This window comes from Ruditapes philippinarum, unplaced genomic scaffold (genome assembly GCF_026571515.1).
Source record: "Ruditapes philippinarum isolate M1 unplaced genomic scaffold, ASM2657151v2 ctg384_1_1_1_1, whole genome shotgun sequence".
NCBI lineage: Eukaryota > Metazoa > Mollusca > Bivalvia > Venerida > Veneridae > Ruditapes > Ruditapes philippinarum.
Window position 1 is genome coordinate 346300 of NW_026853376.1, and position 16589 is coordinate 362888.

Genomic DNA, 16589 nt, shown 5'->3' on the forward strand with positions numbered 1-16589 from the left:
CCCAGTAAGCAAGGACCCATTAGTTAAATAAGGCCATTGTAATAAACTTTTTTTACTGTTTATTTGGGCAAGTGAACTTCAGCTGCGGACAAGTAGAAATTTTTGTCCAACTTTTACGTGGGCAAGTGGAAAAATCCAAAATTCCACACCCCTGAATGATAGATCTAGTTATAGCTGTGTGTTATAATTATGCTACCCGAAGGGTGAGCATAAAGTCGCCGCTTTGTTTGCCCGTCCGGTTGTTCGTCCGTCTGTCCGCACTACCGAATAGGGAGAGGGGGCCATCTAACTGTAAACAGAACAAATAAAACAATAGAATAAATTCAGTAACAAATGAATAAGGGGCCATGGCCCTCTTTAATACAAAAGAAAATAATAGAAATGACCCTTTATCCCTATTCGGTCGGACATCTGCCCGTTTTTCTTGTCTGGGACATAATTCTGTAACAACAAGATTTATTAACATGAAACTTTGTAGGTAGATAGATCACATTGAGTAGATGTACAGTGCATAAGAACCATAACTAGGCCTTGCCTAATTTTGGAGTTATTGCCCTTTGTTCATTTTTACACTTTGAACATTGTCCAGGGCAGCGTTTTACTAACGTACTTTCGCCTAAGATTTGCGTAAGTTATAACTTGCGTCTAATTTCTTACGTAAAAAACGTTTTACTAAAAATTTGCTTAAGTAAGAATTTCGTAAGTTTTTACGTATAGTTACGCTTAAAATTTGTTGACTTAAAACTTACGTAAGTAAGACTGACATCATCTATGAATAATGGCAGAACAGCAAAGCGAGAATTTTAGAGACGGATATGACTGGTGGTGAAAGCGGCTCTAGAAAAGTAAAGTCTAAGTAAGGAAAGGATAATGTGGCTTTACGGACTTATTAAAAATTAAATTTAGTAAAAAAAAATATACGAATATGGAAGTCGTCCTATCAGCTTAAAGACGAAAGTCTTTTAATTATTAGTTTCTCCAAAAATATACTGGCATCACATTCCGCCTTTAGTCGTGATTGACCTGGACCCTGCGGTCTCAGCAGGGTATTGGTACGCGTTTAACTTTTGAGGCATGGAGGAGCACGTGACCTGTTTTCGGTACATGGAGGAGCATGTGATCTGTAAACCTGACATGATTGGTTAATTGACCTTTCGAAAACCTAGCTAAATACCGTTTGCGGGTATGTTACGGATTTACCTCTAGGGAATTAGTCCGAATTACACTTAACAAAAAGCTATAACGTGATATTTCTAATTTTCTATAATTATTTTACCGTTTAAGGTGGAAAAACTTGAATGATGTGTTTGAAATTTTCAATGATTCTTTAGAATCTATCTCAAATTTTATAAACAATAAATTGTTTATACTGAAAATCTACAAGATTAAAATATACGTAGTGGCATCTGCCATAATAAATAGAAATATTTTCTGCGTAAACTTTGTGTTTTTTGGGGTTTTTTTTGCAAGAAATTATTCATAAAATGGTAGTCCTATTTAATAATTTTCTTAAACAGAAATAATTGTTTTATGTTCAACCTTCTCCGGTATTCAACGGTCACCAGTTTTCAAAGACCTACTTCTATATTGATCGTTTATTGTCAACTATATTCCTGATACAAACGTTTATTTATCTCCAAAACAATGTTGAAAATAGTTAAATGAAATATCTTTATATCATTAAAAATGTTCCCCGCAGGAAACCATTTTACTTGTGTTTTACAGTGTTTTATTTGACGGCGCGTGCCGTCTAGTATGCATTTGTTCGTATAGCAATGGGGAAAATTTTAGACTTGATTTTTTGCATTTTTTTCTTTCAAAATCACATTGTTTTCAATTTTTCTAATAAAAATAGCTTTTCTGATGTACAACATGTCACAGAGCTTTAAGGGATTAAAATAAATGTTTAACTGAAGTGATAGTGTCATGTTTGAATATCATATTCTTTTATTATTATCTAGCTTATAAATAACGTCCCAATGAACCAGTCTTTAGTCGATCGTTCTAAAGCTTAACCGTTGAGAGAGGTAATGACTGAAGCAGTGTCACTTGGTTCGCATCTGTTGAAGTTCGTCTCCGCCTTAAATTGTCGTCAAATTCAATATGCTAGCATTTAGTCTTCGTTGACGGGGGTGGGGGGAGGAAACCAGGACAATTATGATCAATGTAATTTGACGAATTATTACATAACAAGTTACAAAGCCTAAACCACGCCCACTATGATATCAGAGAGGCGGTTCTCCCTTAACCCTTAGCTCAACACAGACACTAAAATACCCAACGGAGATTATTTGCAGCGGGAATATTTTTTGCAAAACAGGCAAAACGTGTGCAGCATGGAATTCATTAAAATAATTAACATTTAAGTTCTAAAACAGATTAACTGAGTGAAAAAAGTACGTTTATTTAAAACGTATCACAAATATTTTCAATTGGTTATTTTGAAGGATTCTGTGACCGACGATTGTTCTCTTTTGCTTAGATGTTTTACACAAAGCTAACACTATGTTAAAGTGAATAATGCATTGTCAGATACATTTGTAAGCTGTTTAGGTGTGCGTCAGGGAGAAAATCTTTCTCCAATTTTCTTTTCAATTTTCCTTAATGATTTGGTTTTTTATATGTCTACACATTGTGAAGGGTTGCAGTTTTTATCAGACCAGATAAACGAACAGTTAAGTAATGATGAAGTTGATGTATTCCTGAAGTTGTAATGATTACTCCATGCTGATGATAAAGTTGTTTTCGCGGAAAGTCAAACTGGCCTTCAAACAGCACTAAACTGCATGCTTGATTATTGTAAATTATGGCATTTGACAGTTAACACTGATAAGAAAAAGTGGACAAGACCTTGTTGTTTATCGTGACTTCACCACGTGACTCCACCAAGTGACTTCACCACGTGACTCCATCACGTGACACCACCACGTGACTCTACTACGTGACTCCCCCACGTGACACCACCACGTGACTTCACAACGTGACTCCACCACGTGTCTTCACCACGTGAATCCACCACGTGACTTCACCACGTGACACGAAGTGTATCTCCACGTGTATCTATTTATAGAATTTTCTATTTATAGAACTGCTTGTTTCTATTTATATATATATATAGACAAAACTAATGTGACAAGACAGACCGATTAATTAAAAAAAATTACCGATTAAAAAGGAAACGTTAAGATTTTGTTTAAACATTTCTTTGTTTGCTTTTAGAGAAAGTAAAAAGTCAAACGTTGCCCCGCCCGGTGGGGGCTCTTGTTGACTCAATTATCATCAAACTTGGTCAGGATGCTTGTCGAGGTAATTGCTCGAATGAGTTCGAACACGTGGGTTATCTTGGATAAAAATCTAGGTCACAGGAGCTAAAAATAGAAAAATCTTAGTAACACTCTAGTGGCTGCTGTTTTGATCCAAATATCCTGGAAATTGGTCTTAAAGTTTGTTTTGATGATTTCTAGGTCAAGTTTGAATATGAGTCACCTAGGTTCAAAAACTAGGTCACACCGTCAAAATATTGAAAAAACCTTGTTAACACTGTAGTGGTCACATTTTTGACTCAATTATCATCAAACTTGGTCAGGATGGTTGTCCAGGTAATTGCTCGGATAATCTAAACTTTTAATGCACTGTAATTCTTTAAATGCCTACATTAAAAATTATTCTTTCTTTTAAATTGCTGGTTTTTAAGCAGTTTTGAGTTAGAACTACTTTGCGTTGTTAGGACTGTGAGGAAATTGTGTGTTAGACCGTGGATGTTAGCTATGTATTTACTGATCTTACGATCAGAAAATACAAAAACAAATTGTTTTATAATTTCACAACCTTCACCTTTCTGGCATTCTGAGACCCAAACAAATTTGGCGCCTTCTATGCTTTGATTGTATTGATGTCAAAATTCACAATTACAAAAGCTCTCCCTAATTTTCGAATAGTCTAGCTAAAACAAGAGATTTAGTCAAGAGATTTAGTCTTAAAACTTCACAGACAATATTTTAGGATGGTCCCCTGGTCTTATTATTTCCTGCATATTTATGAAATAATATCGGTCTAGGGGTGTTTATCGCCTATTTAACACCAGTTTGGAGTTTTGATGCGTATGAATTGACCACGAAGGCCGTAGTTAATTATATAGCTTGCTAAATATATAGCTTGCTCAGGGTGAGCTTTTAGGATCGTTGAATGTCCGTCGTCTGTCGTCCGTCCACACTTGTTCGTTAACACGCTAGCGGTCACATTTTGGCCTCAATCATCATAAAACTTGGTCAGGATGCTTGTCTAGGTGAAAGCTCCGACGAGTTCGAACATGGGTCATCTCGGATGAAAAACAAGGTCACCGGAGTTAAAATAGAAAAAACACTCTAGCGGTCACATTTTTGACTCAATGATCATCAAACTTGGTCAGGATGCTTCTCGGATGAAAAATCTAGGAGCTAAAAATAGAAAAACTTTGTTAACTCTCTTGCGGACACATATTTGACAAGTGTTATCAAACTTGGTCAGGATGCTTGTCTAGGCGATAGCTCAAATGAATTCGAATATAGGTCATCTCGGATGAAAAACTAGGTCACAGGAGCTTAAAATAGAAAAAACTTTGTTAACACTCTAGTGGTCACATTTTTAACTCAATTGTCATCAAACTTGGTCAGGATGCTTGTCTAGGTGATAGCTCGGAGGAGTTCGAAAATGGGTCATCTCTCATGAAAAACTAGGTCACAGGAGCTAAAAATAGAAAAATCTTTTTAAAACTCTAGTGGCTACTGTTTTGATCCAAATATCCTGTAAATTGGTCTGAAAATTTGTTTTGTTGATTTCTAGGTCAAGTTCCAACATAGTTCATCTCGGATGAAAAACTGGGTCACACCGCCCAAATATGGATAAACCTTGTTAACACTCGTCAAGTTCGAATATGGGTCACCTGGGTTAAAAAACCAGATCACACTGCTCAAATATGGTTGTTATCCTTGTTTACACTCTAGTGGTCACATTTTTGACTCACCTGTCATGTCGGATGAGTTCGATGGGTCAGGTGAGCGATCTATGGTCATCATGGCCCTCTTGTTTAAGCTTCGAGTTTGTTTAATCGGCGCAACCATTATCAAGTGAGTTTTAAATCGCAGGTGAGAATAAATATCTTACTTCATTGTGAGATATATAATAAAGATTGAGGTAAAAACAAACCAATGTCATTTTCTGTCTAACAATTGGTCATTGAAATAGAAAGACTGTGCCAAATTATGTTGACTTTTTTCACGTTACTCATGATTTTAACAGAACATCAATATTTCTCACTGTTACAAGCAGTGAGATATGAATTCTATTACACTGATATTTTTCAGTATTCACAGAAATACTTTAGATAAACATATTTATTTGCATTTCTTTTGTATTTTGTGTCAAAGTAATAGTAACATTATGAAATAAGTCAGAAGTGTTTTCTGTTGCTATTGCTTAAATCAAAGTAACGTCCCATAAAACAATTGTAGTCTAAGTTACGCTGCATGCCATTGATCAAATTACGTTAATATGTTCCTCCAAGTATGACTATAAACACAGTGCATGATACGGGAAATTGTTTTACTTAGAAGTTTAAGTTTACCAATAAACTTTAGTTCTACTCCTAAATTACATAAGTACAGATCTAGTTGTTTTTTCAAACGTATTAAATGTAGAAACAAATATACTTTCTATTGAAATTGGAGGACCTGCATGGATAACCGTCTTAAATTGTTTCAGGTAGTGCCACAGTTGAAAAGATAAGTCTTATATGGCATTTTTCATCTTGTTTCTGCAAATTAGAGACGGATGGCCTTCAGCTGAAATTTTGATAAAAGTACCTTTTACTTCGGTTTATACAGAATTTATTTTAGTTTGATTGTGTAAGGAAGATTATAGAAAAACTTTCGAATCTGTTCCTGGAAACAACCAGTACTGAGCAATGAGTATAAAGTTTCTTGCTCAAGGAAACAACGACTTGCCCCTGACGGGGTTGGAACCCATGCGGCTAGCGATCTCTTGTCCGAAGCGTTTAACCACTCGGCCATGCCGCCACTTTTACTTTATGTTGAAAGTTGGTGGTTTTAGGTTAAACAAGGATGTTGGAAGAATAAAATGAAATTTAAGAAATGAGAAATAGTGTAACTTACTTTTCCAGAATCTTTCTTCATTGAGGAATGGAACATTACTTCTCTGGAGTTTTCAGATCTACTTTCACCAGAATAGAAATATTTTCCTAGTATTTGCCTTGCCATCTGGTAACCATAACCAATCCACTGTAATGATTTGCAATAGATGATAGTGATAGGGAATTTTATCAGTTCTTCCAATATTGGATTGAAGATGTGTTTCTGCACAGTTTCCTTTGGCACACTTGGCCTACCTGAAACTATCAGGACAATATTGTCTTTTGCCGTCCTAGCACACACTGAAGTAAAACGGTTATCTCTGATCTGCTTCTGCCCATTTTCTGTCACAGTTGCAGAGAGAGAGCTAAAGTTCTGCATTTTAAACAGGCCTACAATAATGGCATTGTGGGGGTGGGGGGGACATCCACAATTACCAAACATGCTGGTTCGATAAATGACAAAAGTTCATAGGCCAAGGATTTGCCATACCCAGTTGGGAGAGAACAGATGCAATCATTGTCACTTAAAACTGCCAACATTGTATCTGTCTGTTGCTTCTTTAATTTGCCTATCTTTAGACCAAAAGTCTTATTATATGACACCAAGGGATAATTGATAACAGCTAGAAATTACTACTAAATAAAATTATGACCATACACTCCCTTGTGGATATATTTTTTTGTATTTATTAATGAATGTCTTTTTGGCCAGAAATTCAAGTAAAGAAGTGCTTAATGAAAGAGTAAAATTATGTAATTTATAGCAATGTATCCCTTATTTATCTGAAAGTAATAATGATATCAAAATGTTCTTGCTATGAGCCAGCGTTGGGATTTGAACCCAAACCTCCATAGGAATTTCTCTCAAATGGTGTTCTAACATTAAACTAACCTGGCTGTATAAAGCGGAACTATAGACGTTTTTACAATACGATTCTTCCATAGCAACCAATGTTGCATTTCGCGCATGCGCATTCTGCGCAGGGCAAAAGCCTATAAAATTGACAATAGTGTATGATACTTTAAGGCTTTATTAGTTGTGATTCCATGTTATTTCAACCAGAAAATAGTAATTTTGGGATGACTTAAAGCGGTAAGTACTAAAAACGTCTATTGATAATTATAACAGATATAATAAATATGCAGGACTAATCCAATGGTCAAAAGGCGCATACAAAAGACGTCTGTTAAAGGTATCATATATAAGACGACTTTTTCATCCGTAATTTAAATTTAAACAGCAGGGTGTTAAAGATTAAATTTTATTACCTCTGTATTAAGAAGATATTTTTTTGTTTTGTTTCCAGCTACATCTTGTATAAATATCATTCAACGGGACGTTTTAGAACTATGACTATATCACGTAAAATTATGAAAATCGTATTACACCGATCTCATCAATGTTTATTAATTTGTGAAGTGACAATTGCATTAAAAAATATTAACATGTGTCACGAGGAACCGGATGAAATGAGTGTTAAGGCCTCAACAGACGGTAGGATTTAGTTGTACAGCACTAATTAGAGATAAGATGTACAATTTTCAAAGCTATACAACACTTGTATTGAGACGGTAATTCTATTCTGTAAGAATCTTCTGAGGTTTCCCCTGAAAAGGATCCTTTACATACTTTACTCACTTAATACTTTTTTTCGCCATGAGTAATGACTGAAACACCTCATGAAATATTTATTTTCATACCACTCAATGAAAATAAATCTTGTATTTATAGAAAAAACTTGAATTTTCTGTTTATTATATACATTTTTCTCTTTTTTGATATTAAAATTTGAAAGATTTTCCCTTAAATTTTGTGTACTGGCAGAATTTAAAAGAAAGTAGTCCGGCAAGACACCAGTGAAAATACGGAAAATATGTTTCACTGCAGTGAAAAATAAATTTTTACAGTGAAAATACGGAAAATGAAAATACGCATTTTATTTCATCAATATTTCTCAATATTTCATTTATAAGTATATAATAAATATATATATTTTTAATGTGAAGCCAGACCGAGACTTAAACCTGGGACCCTCGGAATACCGTTCTGCGGCTCTACTGACTAAGCTATGTGGCCGCCTACAAACTACCTCCCCTCCCCAAACAACTCAATACCGTGACATAATCATTTTCGGAATAATTTGGGATTAGAACACAACACAACTTTGGGTCTCCTGAAGAATTTTTCAACATCATTTTTACCCCATCTTACCTTTTAGCCCTAATTGTTCTGGAATTTCATTCATTACATCCATTATCAGGAGATAATTTGCTTATCTGTTACTTGTCATTTAGGGAGGTCTGTAAAAATCGGTGCAACAAGATTTTCAAAATAGAACATGTTCTATCCCTTACATATCGACATAAGGTTTCCGAAATCAAGAAATAGTAGCCTTCACACATTAAGATTTGTCTGTACATCTTAGTTTTAATTGGTGTTGTACTTCAAAATCCTACCGTCTGTTGAGGCCTTTATTAAAGTGTTTCCTTAAAGATTTTGAAAAAAAAAATAACTATTTAAAATATATTTGTGACTTAAAAATTATCTGATTTTATCCTTTAGATAAAATTCGGTAAACTGAACACTAAAATGCACAGAGCCTGTTCTGACTATTTTCAGAATGCTTATTAATTTCTTTTATCTTTTTATGAACTATTTCAACAACAATTTAGTTGACTCCCATTTGCATAAAAGATATAATTCCACATTTTCTTTAAGGTCCGTGGCCGTGGCCCACCCACAAATTTATATTACAGGGCTCAGACACTCCCAGTTAACCCTATATAATCTTGTCACGCACCCGATAAATCGATAACCCGATTGATCGATAATTTACCGGCATGCCCGTTTGCAAAGGATACAAAATACCTTATAGGTTTCCCATTTATGTTCCGATTTTGGAAATTTAAAGTTTATTTTCAAGAAGAATACTTGTTTAATTCAAATATCTTAATTTATTTTTTAAAGATACAGACTATCTGTCCGCAACGATGATTAAAGAATCAACTTGACGAAATCCGCGGTAAATTTACATTTTTTTTTATATAGAAAGCAAGGTATTTGAAATTTATTATTACGGTAACATAATAAATTCAATTTCAAAATAAAAAAAAAGCCGCAGATGATCAAAGATGCAATATTTAAGATTTATTTGGTTATGTAGTCAAATTAATTGACGCACAATTATTTTACAGGTAATGTATTGCGGGCTTTACAATTCGCTCAACACGTAAAGTAATTTTATTCACTTTTTTAATACAAGATATTGCTGATATTGTCAATATTGCCATTTTCATAGAATATTTAAATTTCCTTCATCATTTATTATTTTTTTGTAAATCTGTTTTCATCGAACCAGTAAAGTACTCTCTTGTTACGATTCCGGCCTTTTAAATGTCACTCATATAAATTATTGTAATTATTCTTTTTATTTATCACAAAGATATTTGTGATAAAACAATAAACATCTTTACTAATTATACTAATATTCAGGTAATCAAATAAAAAATGTACAAATCATTTGGAAATAATTCACAGGAATAAAGACAAATTTCAAACATGTATTTCTTTAAAAGTTTTTTAAGCAATCAAGAAACATTTTTTTGCAATGCAACCATGTAAAAAATAATTATCTTAATTTGAATCGCGGTAATAATTTGTGCTTGAAGTAAAAGGGTGTCAATGTGTAGAGAGTATGCCTAAACAATAGGCGAATATTTTTTAAATTAGGTACTTTTTTTAACTCAGCGTTGCAGCGTTCTATCGGTATATTTTCATATATATAAATTATACTTGAGCGGCACAAAATAATACGTGTAAAAGTTTTCACAAAGCTGCAAATAACACCACTACTCTTGTGAAAATCTGTCATATTTCGCATTCCGCATTCGCATCTCTCATTCTGTCCACGATAGTGTCCGATCCTTGTAATGTAAATCCGTGGTAAGATATGGTGGCTGATTTGGTACATTGCCCGTTGCGTTGTCGGTATCGTTATCGCCTTTTCGTCTTGTCTCTAGCGACAACACGACAAAGCGCAAAACAGCGCTCTTGTGGCTCGTTGTCGTGTGGCGTGATGTCGCCCTGTCGCTGGCTTACAAGCCAATCCTTCTATTTGAACCGAGCGACAATGTGACATTGCGACAACACGCCGGACGACAACGCGCCGTTTAGCGACAGGACGACAAGACGAAAGCCCGGCAACGCGCCGTTTGGCGCTTTGTCGTGTTTGCGATAGCATGTTAACGCACTAAAGCGTTCCAAATCAGCCACTTGATAGACACTTATAAATAACCGTTACTTTCCACGTGGATATATGGTGTCCTTATTGGGACATTTGAAGGACTGCTACATGCACGATTTTTTCTAAAAGTTTGTCCGACTTTCTGTATTTTAATAGATAAAGTAGCAAGATTTTACATTCTCGCAAGATACTTTTCGTGCCATTCAACATTTAATTTGTCTTATGCTTTGCGAATCGAAATATAAAAATCTAGTACCACTGACTATAGAAAAAGTCCACAAAAGAGAATGTTAAATATCGCTTCTTATATATTAAGAAGAGCAAGTGCGCTGCTTGATAATAAAACAAGAGTCCTAAGAATTTTCAATCAGGGCGATAGTTCTGTCAATATTCACAATTACAATGGCTCTCTCCTTTTTTTCGAACAGTTGAGCTAAAACAAGAAATTTAGTCAATCTTAACAGGCCATATTTTAACTGTCCCAAACAGGACACTATAGAAACCGATGTATCTCATGAGAAAATCCAGTTTATCGAGAAATTGGACGGCCATTTCCAGGAACTTTTAGCATTGACGAAATTAACAGTTGTTATATCGTCTGACATTCTATAAAAAACGTGACAGTTTCTAAAACTGTTACAATAAGTACACAAATGATGTACTGCTTACTTTTCTAAGATTTGTTTTGTAAGAAAAAATAATACATGGGCAGTTTTACATCGAACGTTTGGTGCAGACTTCACTTCGATAACTTCAACGATTTTATGTTGGTTTACAGTTACGGTTTGTAATAGTTGGTTGCAATAACTCGATATAGATATAGCAGTCCTGTAAAGGGTGTGAAGGGTATACGCATCATTATATCGCGTACCGTCGATAATTTATCCTGCGCGCAACACCGTATCATTTTAGTCAAAAGAAACACTGAACACAACATGGATGATGGAAAAAGACCTGAAAGTCACACTTTTGAAGTAAGTGTGTCTACGGAATATTGAAGCTTATGTCTATAGCTAATTTTTATCTAAGACTTTAACGATTTCTTTGTTTTAATGAAAACAGCTAGAGCTGGCTTGGGGAAAATGAGCATTTGGAAAACTTCTTAAAGAGATAATTATGTTGTCAATCAAAATATTTATTTAATATAACTGTAAGCATACACAGAATATTGCACACAGATTTAAGCTGTTTAATTTCTTAACAAGTCATAAAAGTGTGACAATTGACCGAGTTCTTGGTACCGTATAATGGGTCCGCACCGAAAATTGTAGCACCGTATACATTAGCGCTAGACTTGCACCGCATCATGATGATTAACATAATTGTGACTAATCTTATTTGTATTTATTTATTGTTGCCAATCTAGGCGAGACCTGAAGATCTATATTTTTTATTAATTATTTTTGAACCAGAGGAAAATGCATAAATAGAAGTAAACCTTGTTCCTGGGCGGCTTACACGTGGGACCAAGGTCATATTCGAAAGATACTTTATTATTAAGATCGGTTCGATTAACACAATCAGAGTGCAAATTGCTATCATTCTTGTACATGTAGAGAAGCAAGTTTATATGTATATATGTATATTTAACACAAATATGCATATATAATTCAAGGGGGAGAATCAATCTGTTCCAAACAAACAAGATGGCGGATGCAGCCAAAAAGTAGGTTTTTCCCTTTTTTCTCTGAAATTTGTTTTGTACTTGTTTAAATGTACATATAATAACTCCACAATTTTCCTAGCACACATGATTTTATTTTATGATGTTTCGTCCCGTACTTCATCTGAAATGCGTGTCATCCACTTCAAACTTACTTATGTGTTAATTTTCATAGAAGAACAAAAGTCGATACTATATTAAATTCCGTTCATAGTCGTCTTCTATTTGTCAAAGTGCTTCAAAGAACCGCGTTTGTAAAAATAGTCATTTGCATAAATTTGCACATGCGCTTTCTTGGGCCGCTTTTGAATCTTAATCAGTCATCCTGACTCTAGCGCGGCACGCCAAACGCCGCGTTATCGTGCGGCGTGTTGTCGCGATGTCACATTGTCGATCGGTTCAAATAGCTTGCGTCAAAGTACCTCGACGTCACGCCCATCAAATGAATTGAAAAATTTATTGAACTTTTTCGCATAACAATATTTTTAAGTCATTCAATAAATTCAATATATACACTCATTCATTATTCTCCATTATGTTTTTTTGTTCTTTCAATGAGCGAACACACTCATCTAGTCGCAATCACTTTAAATATAATGTGAAGACAGCAATACACAAATATTTCCTCAGCTAAGTAGCTAAGTATTCTATTTATAAAAATGATAAAATTCTAGACGTTCGGTGTAACACATTCAATGTAACGGTCTGAAATTATTATGACATTGACATGCCATATTTATTGTGATTGAATCCTCTACTGATAACTGATATTAACGAACAAATGCCTGTGTGGGGGTCAAGGATTGATTACGTTTACATCTGCACCGGTAACGACAAATATTACATTAAAACTGTAATGATTTTCATCACAACACAGTCATTTTCTCAAGGCAATTTTCTGCTTGACGAAGCCATTCGTCGAGAAAAAAAATATGCAGAGAAAGACCATGGAAGCTTATGTATTTTTCTTAAATACATTTATAGTAATTGTTTCATATTTCATATCCTCTTGTATTGCATTTTCATACGCAAATAAAAACTATCTTACGTGTTCGTCGATGGTTTAGAGAAAACTTCTTCGTAATATTACCACACATTTATATCTTTAAGTATCTTTTATGAATGAACGTATTTTGCATTGGTCAAACAAAAGTATTTTAAAAATCTCAAGTTACAGGCCTTAGGGTTAACTTTTTCTTGTACTTAGGATTAATTGACAATCAATATTAAAAAAAAGTGTTAATATTCGATTATTTTTTATGTAAAGATTTTTACAGTTTTTGTTGACAACAAGCCGCATCTATGTGCCTTTGCCACTCGTGAAATAACTACAGACGAAGAGCTCGGATTTGACTATGGGAGTGCCAAACTTACCGTGGAGAAAGGCACAATAATTACTTTTACATCACGGTTCCGTTTAACTAACTGATAACTAAAATAGTTTTGAAAGCATACTTTTTCTGCAAAACTTTAGGAAACTTAGGAAAAGGTTAAAAGGTGAGCATTTATTTTAAATTCCAACAGAACTGTTAACTCGGCATGACCGAAATACTAGAATGTATTTAGTAATGGAAAGCCAGTAAACATATATATTTTGATAACTGCTGCTTGCGTAACATTAACATCATAACAATAAGCATAGATTTTCAAGAATTAAAGCATTAGAAGCATGAGAAGTAACATGGCCAAATTAAGGACAATTTGTTCTTTTACAAACATTCTGGCATAATAAATGATCCTGTAGCCGTGAAGAATAGAAAAGACAGAAGGAATTCCTGGTATGTTGAAATGTTGCAAAATCTATATAACTTAATATTTTCTACACCAAAAGTCCAAATAAGAAATCTAGAATCGATTGTGATTATTATGTCTGCAGACGCTGAATAATTTTACATTTAATTTCATAAAAGATATAATACTTGACAAGAAAACATTTTCAATTAATTTGATTTTATTTATAGGAGGTTGATTTGTCGATAACAGGTAAGTATATCAAATATAAATTGTTACTTTTCCGTCGCCATGATTTTGTTTGTTTGATTTTAATATGCTTAAAAAATCTTGACGAAGCACTCATCTATGGTCGTTTAATAGTTTTGACAACACAAAATCTCTTTACAACTACACATAAATTATTCTTCAGTTTTAAAAATTATCTCAATTAATACACAGCAATTATGATTATTTGTGCTATATTTTACTTCGATTTCATATTTTATCAAATTTGACAAAATTTATGTTGTGCCAGGTGTCTACGAAAGGCTAACGGCATATCGTATAACAATTTGAAAACTTTACTTTATAAAATTACTTTCCGCCGTCATATTTCACTGGAAAGATACGACAGTAAATGTTGGAAATTGTTTGATGAACAGTTCATGCACAAAGAATATTTGTTAAGGTGAAAGCAGAATTGAAGGCAGAATAACAGAAAATTCTGACCTTGATTCAATGGACAAAATAGTTGAAAATGTCATGAATAAGAGCGAGACATGTAAATTTAAATGATATCTATCTAATTTTTTGTTTTAAAAGTTATACACACTATTTTGGATTTTTGGCGGTAATCGGGTCATATTCGTTAAGCCGTTTATTCTTTAGATTGATTTTGACAAAATAAAGCTTTCATTGTGTCTGCGAAGAAACACTATTCAATGGCACTAGATAGTTCTGTAACCACTAAAGAAAATCATATTGTTTCACAAATTAATCCTCTTTCAAAATAATACACACTATTTTGGATAATTGGCGGTAATCGGGGACACACTTTTTCATGTACTTAAATATTGATATTAAATGTCACACTGAATTTAACGTAAGACTTGTTATCGTACAGTTCAACAGCATGATACAAATTCCACATTGTCTAATTTATCAAAACTGAAAGCAAGTATTAGTCAGTTTTGTATTATTTTTTTTTATAGGAAATTGGGAACATAATACATTTTATGTATAGTTAAAGTTAATACTTGTATCAACAAGTTCAGTTTTGCATATTATGATAGTACTATAAAACAATTTTCTCAAACTTTTTTGTTCACCTATTAACACCATTCGATAAAGCAATTTCTTTTACCAGTTACACACACCATTTTGATTTATTGACAACAATATTTTTCGTAAAATATGGTCACATTTAACAATATATGTGGTGAGAATATGGACAAGGTACGGCTCTCACTGTGGATATGATGAAACACTCTTCTATGGTCGTTAAATAGTTCCTACAACATAATGTATACATAATCTCTTTACTCTTTACTACTGTAAATTACTCTTCAGTTTCAAAATCATCGCAGTTGATACATAGCAATTCTGTTTATTGGTCCTAATCGGGGACAGTCTTTTTTCGTTTTCATATTTAATCACTATGAACAAAATACATCTAAAGGCTATTATGAAACAGGCTTGTATCATAGATAAATTATTAACAGGCTAACGGCATAATACTCAACACATTTAGATTCTTTACTTTTCTGCCGCCATGGAAAGATATGTTTCGTTGTTTTTTTTCAATAGTCTATGTTTGAAATTGTTTGATGCTTAAAGAATATTGGTTAAATTTAGGTGACAGACAAACGGACGGCGATGTTGATTATACTATTGAAGGTGGATCTACTGAAAATTATGACCTTGTTGAACAACAGTTGAAAACGTCTTGGAAAAGAGCGAGACATGTAAGTTTCAATGATATCTATCTAATGTATCTCAAGTTGTACACAACCTTTTGGATTTTCGTGGGTAATCGGGGTCATATTCGTTGAGCCGTTTATGTTTTATAACAAATATAGCTTTACTTTATTATTTAATGGCGCTTGAATAGTTCTTTAACCACTAAATAAATCATATTGTTTCACAAAGTACTCATCAGTTATAAAATCACTTTCGATCACAGTATTATGGGTAAAAGGCGGTAATCGGGGACATAATTATGTAGTTTCTCGTGTCCATCAATTTTGAGAAAATATACTGAGGCGTTTAAGTTACAATAATCATCGGTAGATTTTTAGTATACAGTTCATGATACATTTTTTATATTGAGCAATTCTCAGATTTTCATACATTTACCAATTCCCAAGTTAATAAAAAATAATACACATTTTTTGTATAGTTTAAATTAATCGGGCATAATGCCTAATAAACACGAAGCAGATTTATTGGTTATTATGTATTTTTTTTTCAAAACTGAAAATGTACATGTAATAAGCACCGTCTTAGATAATAAGTGTAAATTTTGAACAGAGATATATAAATTTGATTTGTCATGTTTAAGCAATGTGAAACTGTTGTTATGGTGTTACACTTTTCATTATAGTTGAACTAGTTGAATATTTTTTTCATTCACATATTTTAACCGGAAACACTTAGTTTATAGTTGATCAGAGTTTCTCTATTTGAAAGACCCTGAGTTGATATAGTATATCATTTTGTTTGTATAGTATAAAAACAGTTTACATTTTCAAACAGGTTAATATTACAATGTAAACAGAAAATACTTTTCAACCATTAAAAAAATGCATTATAATGCTGTAAAAAAATGAATCTTACATCCTCA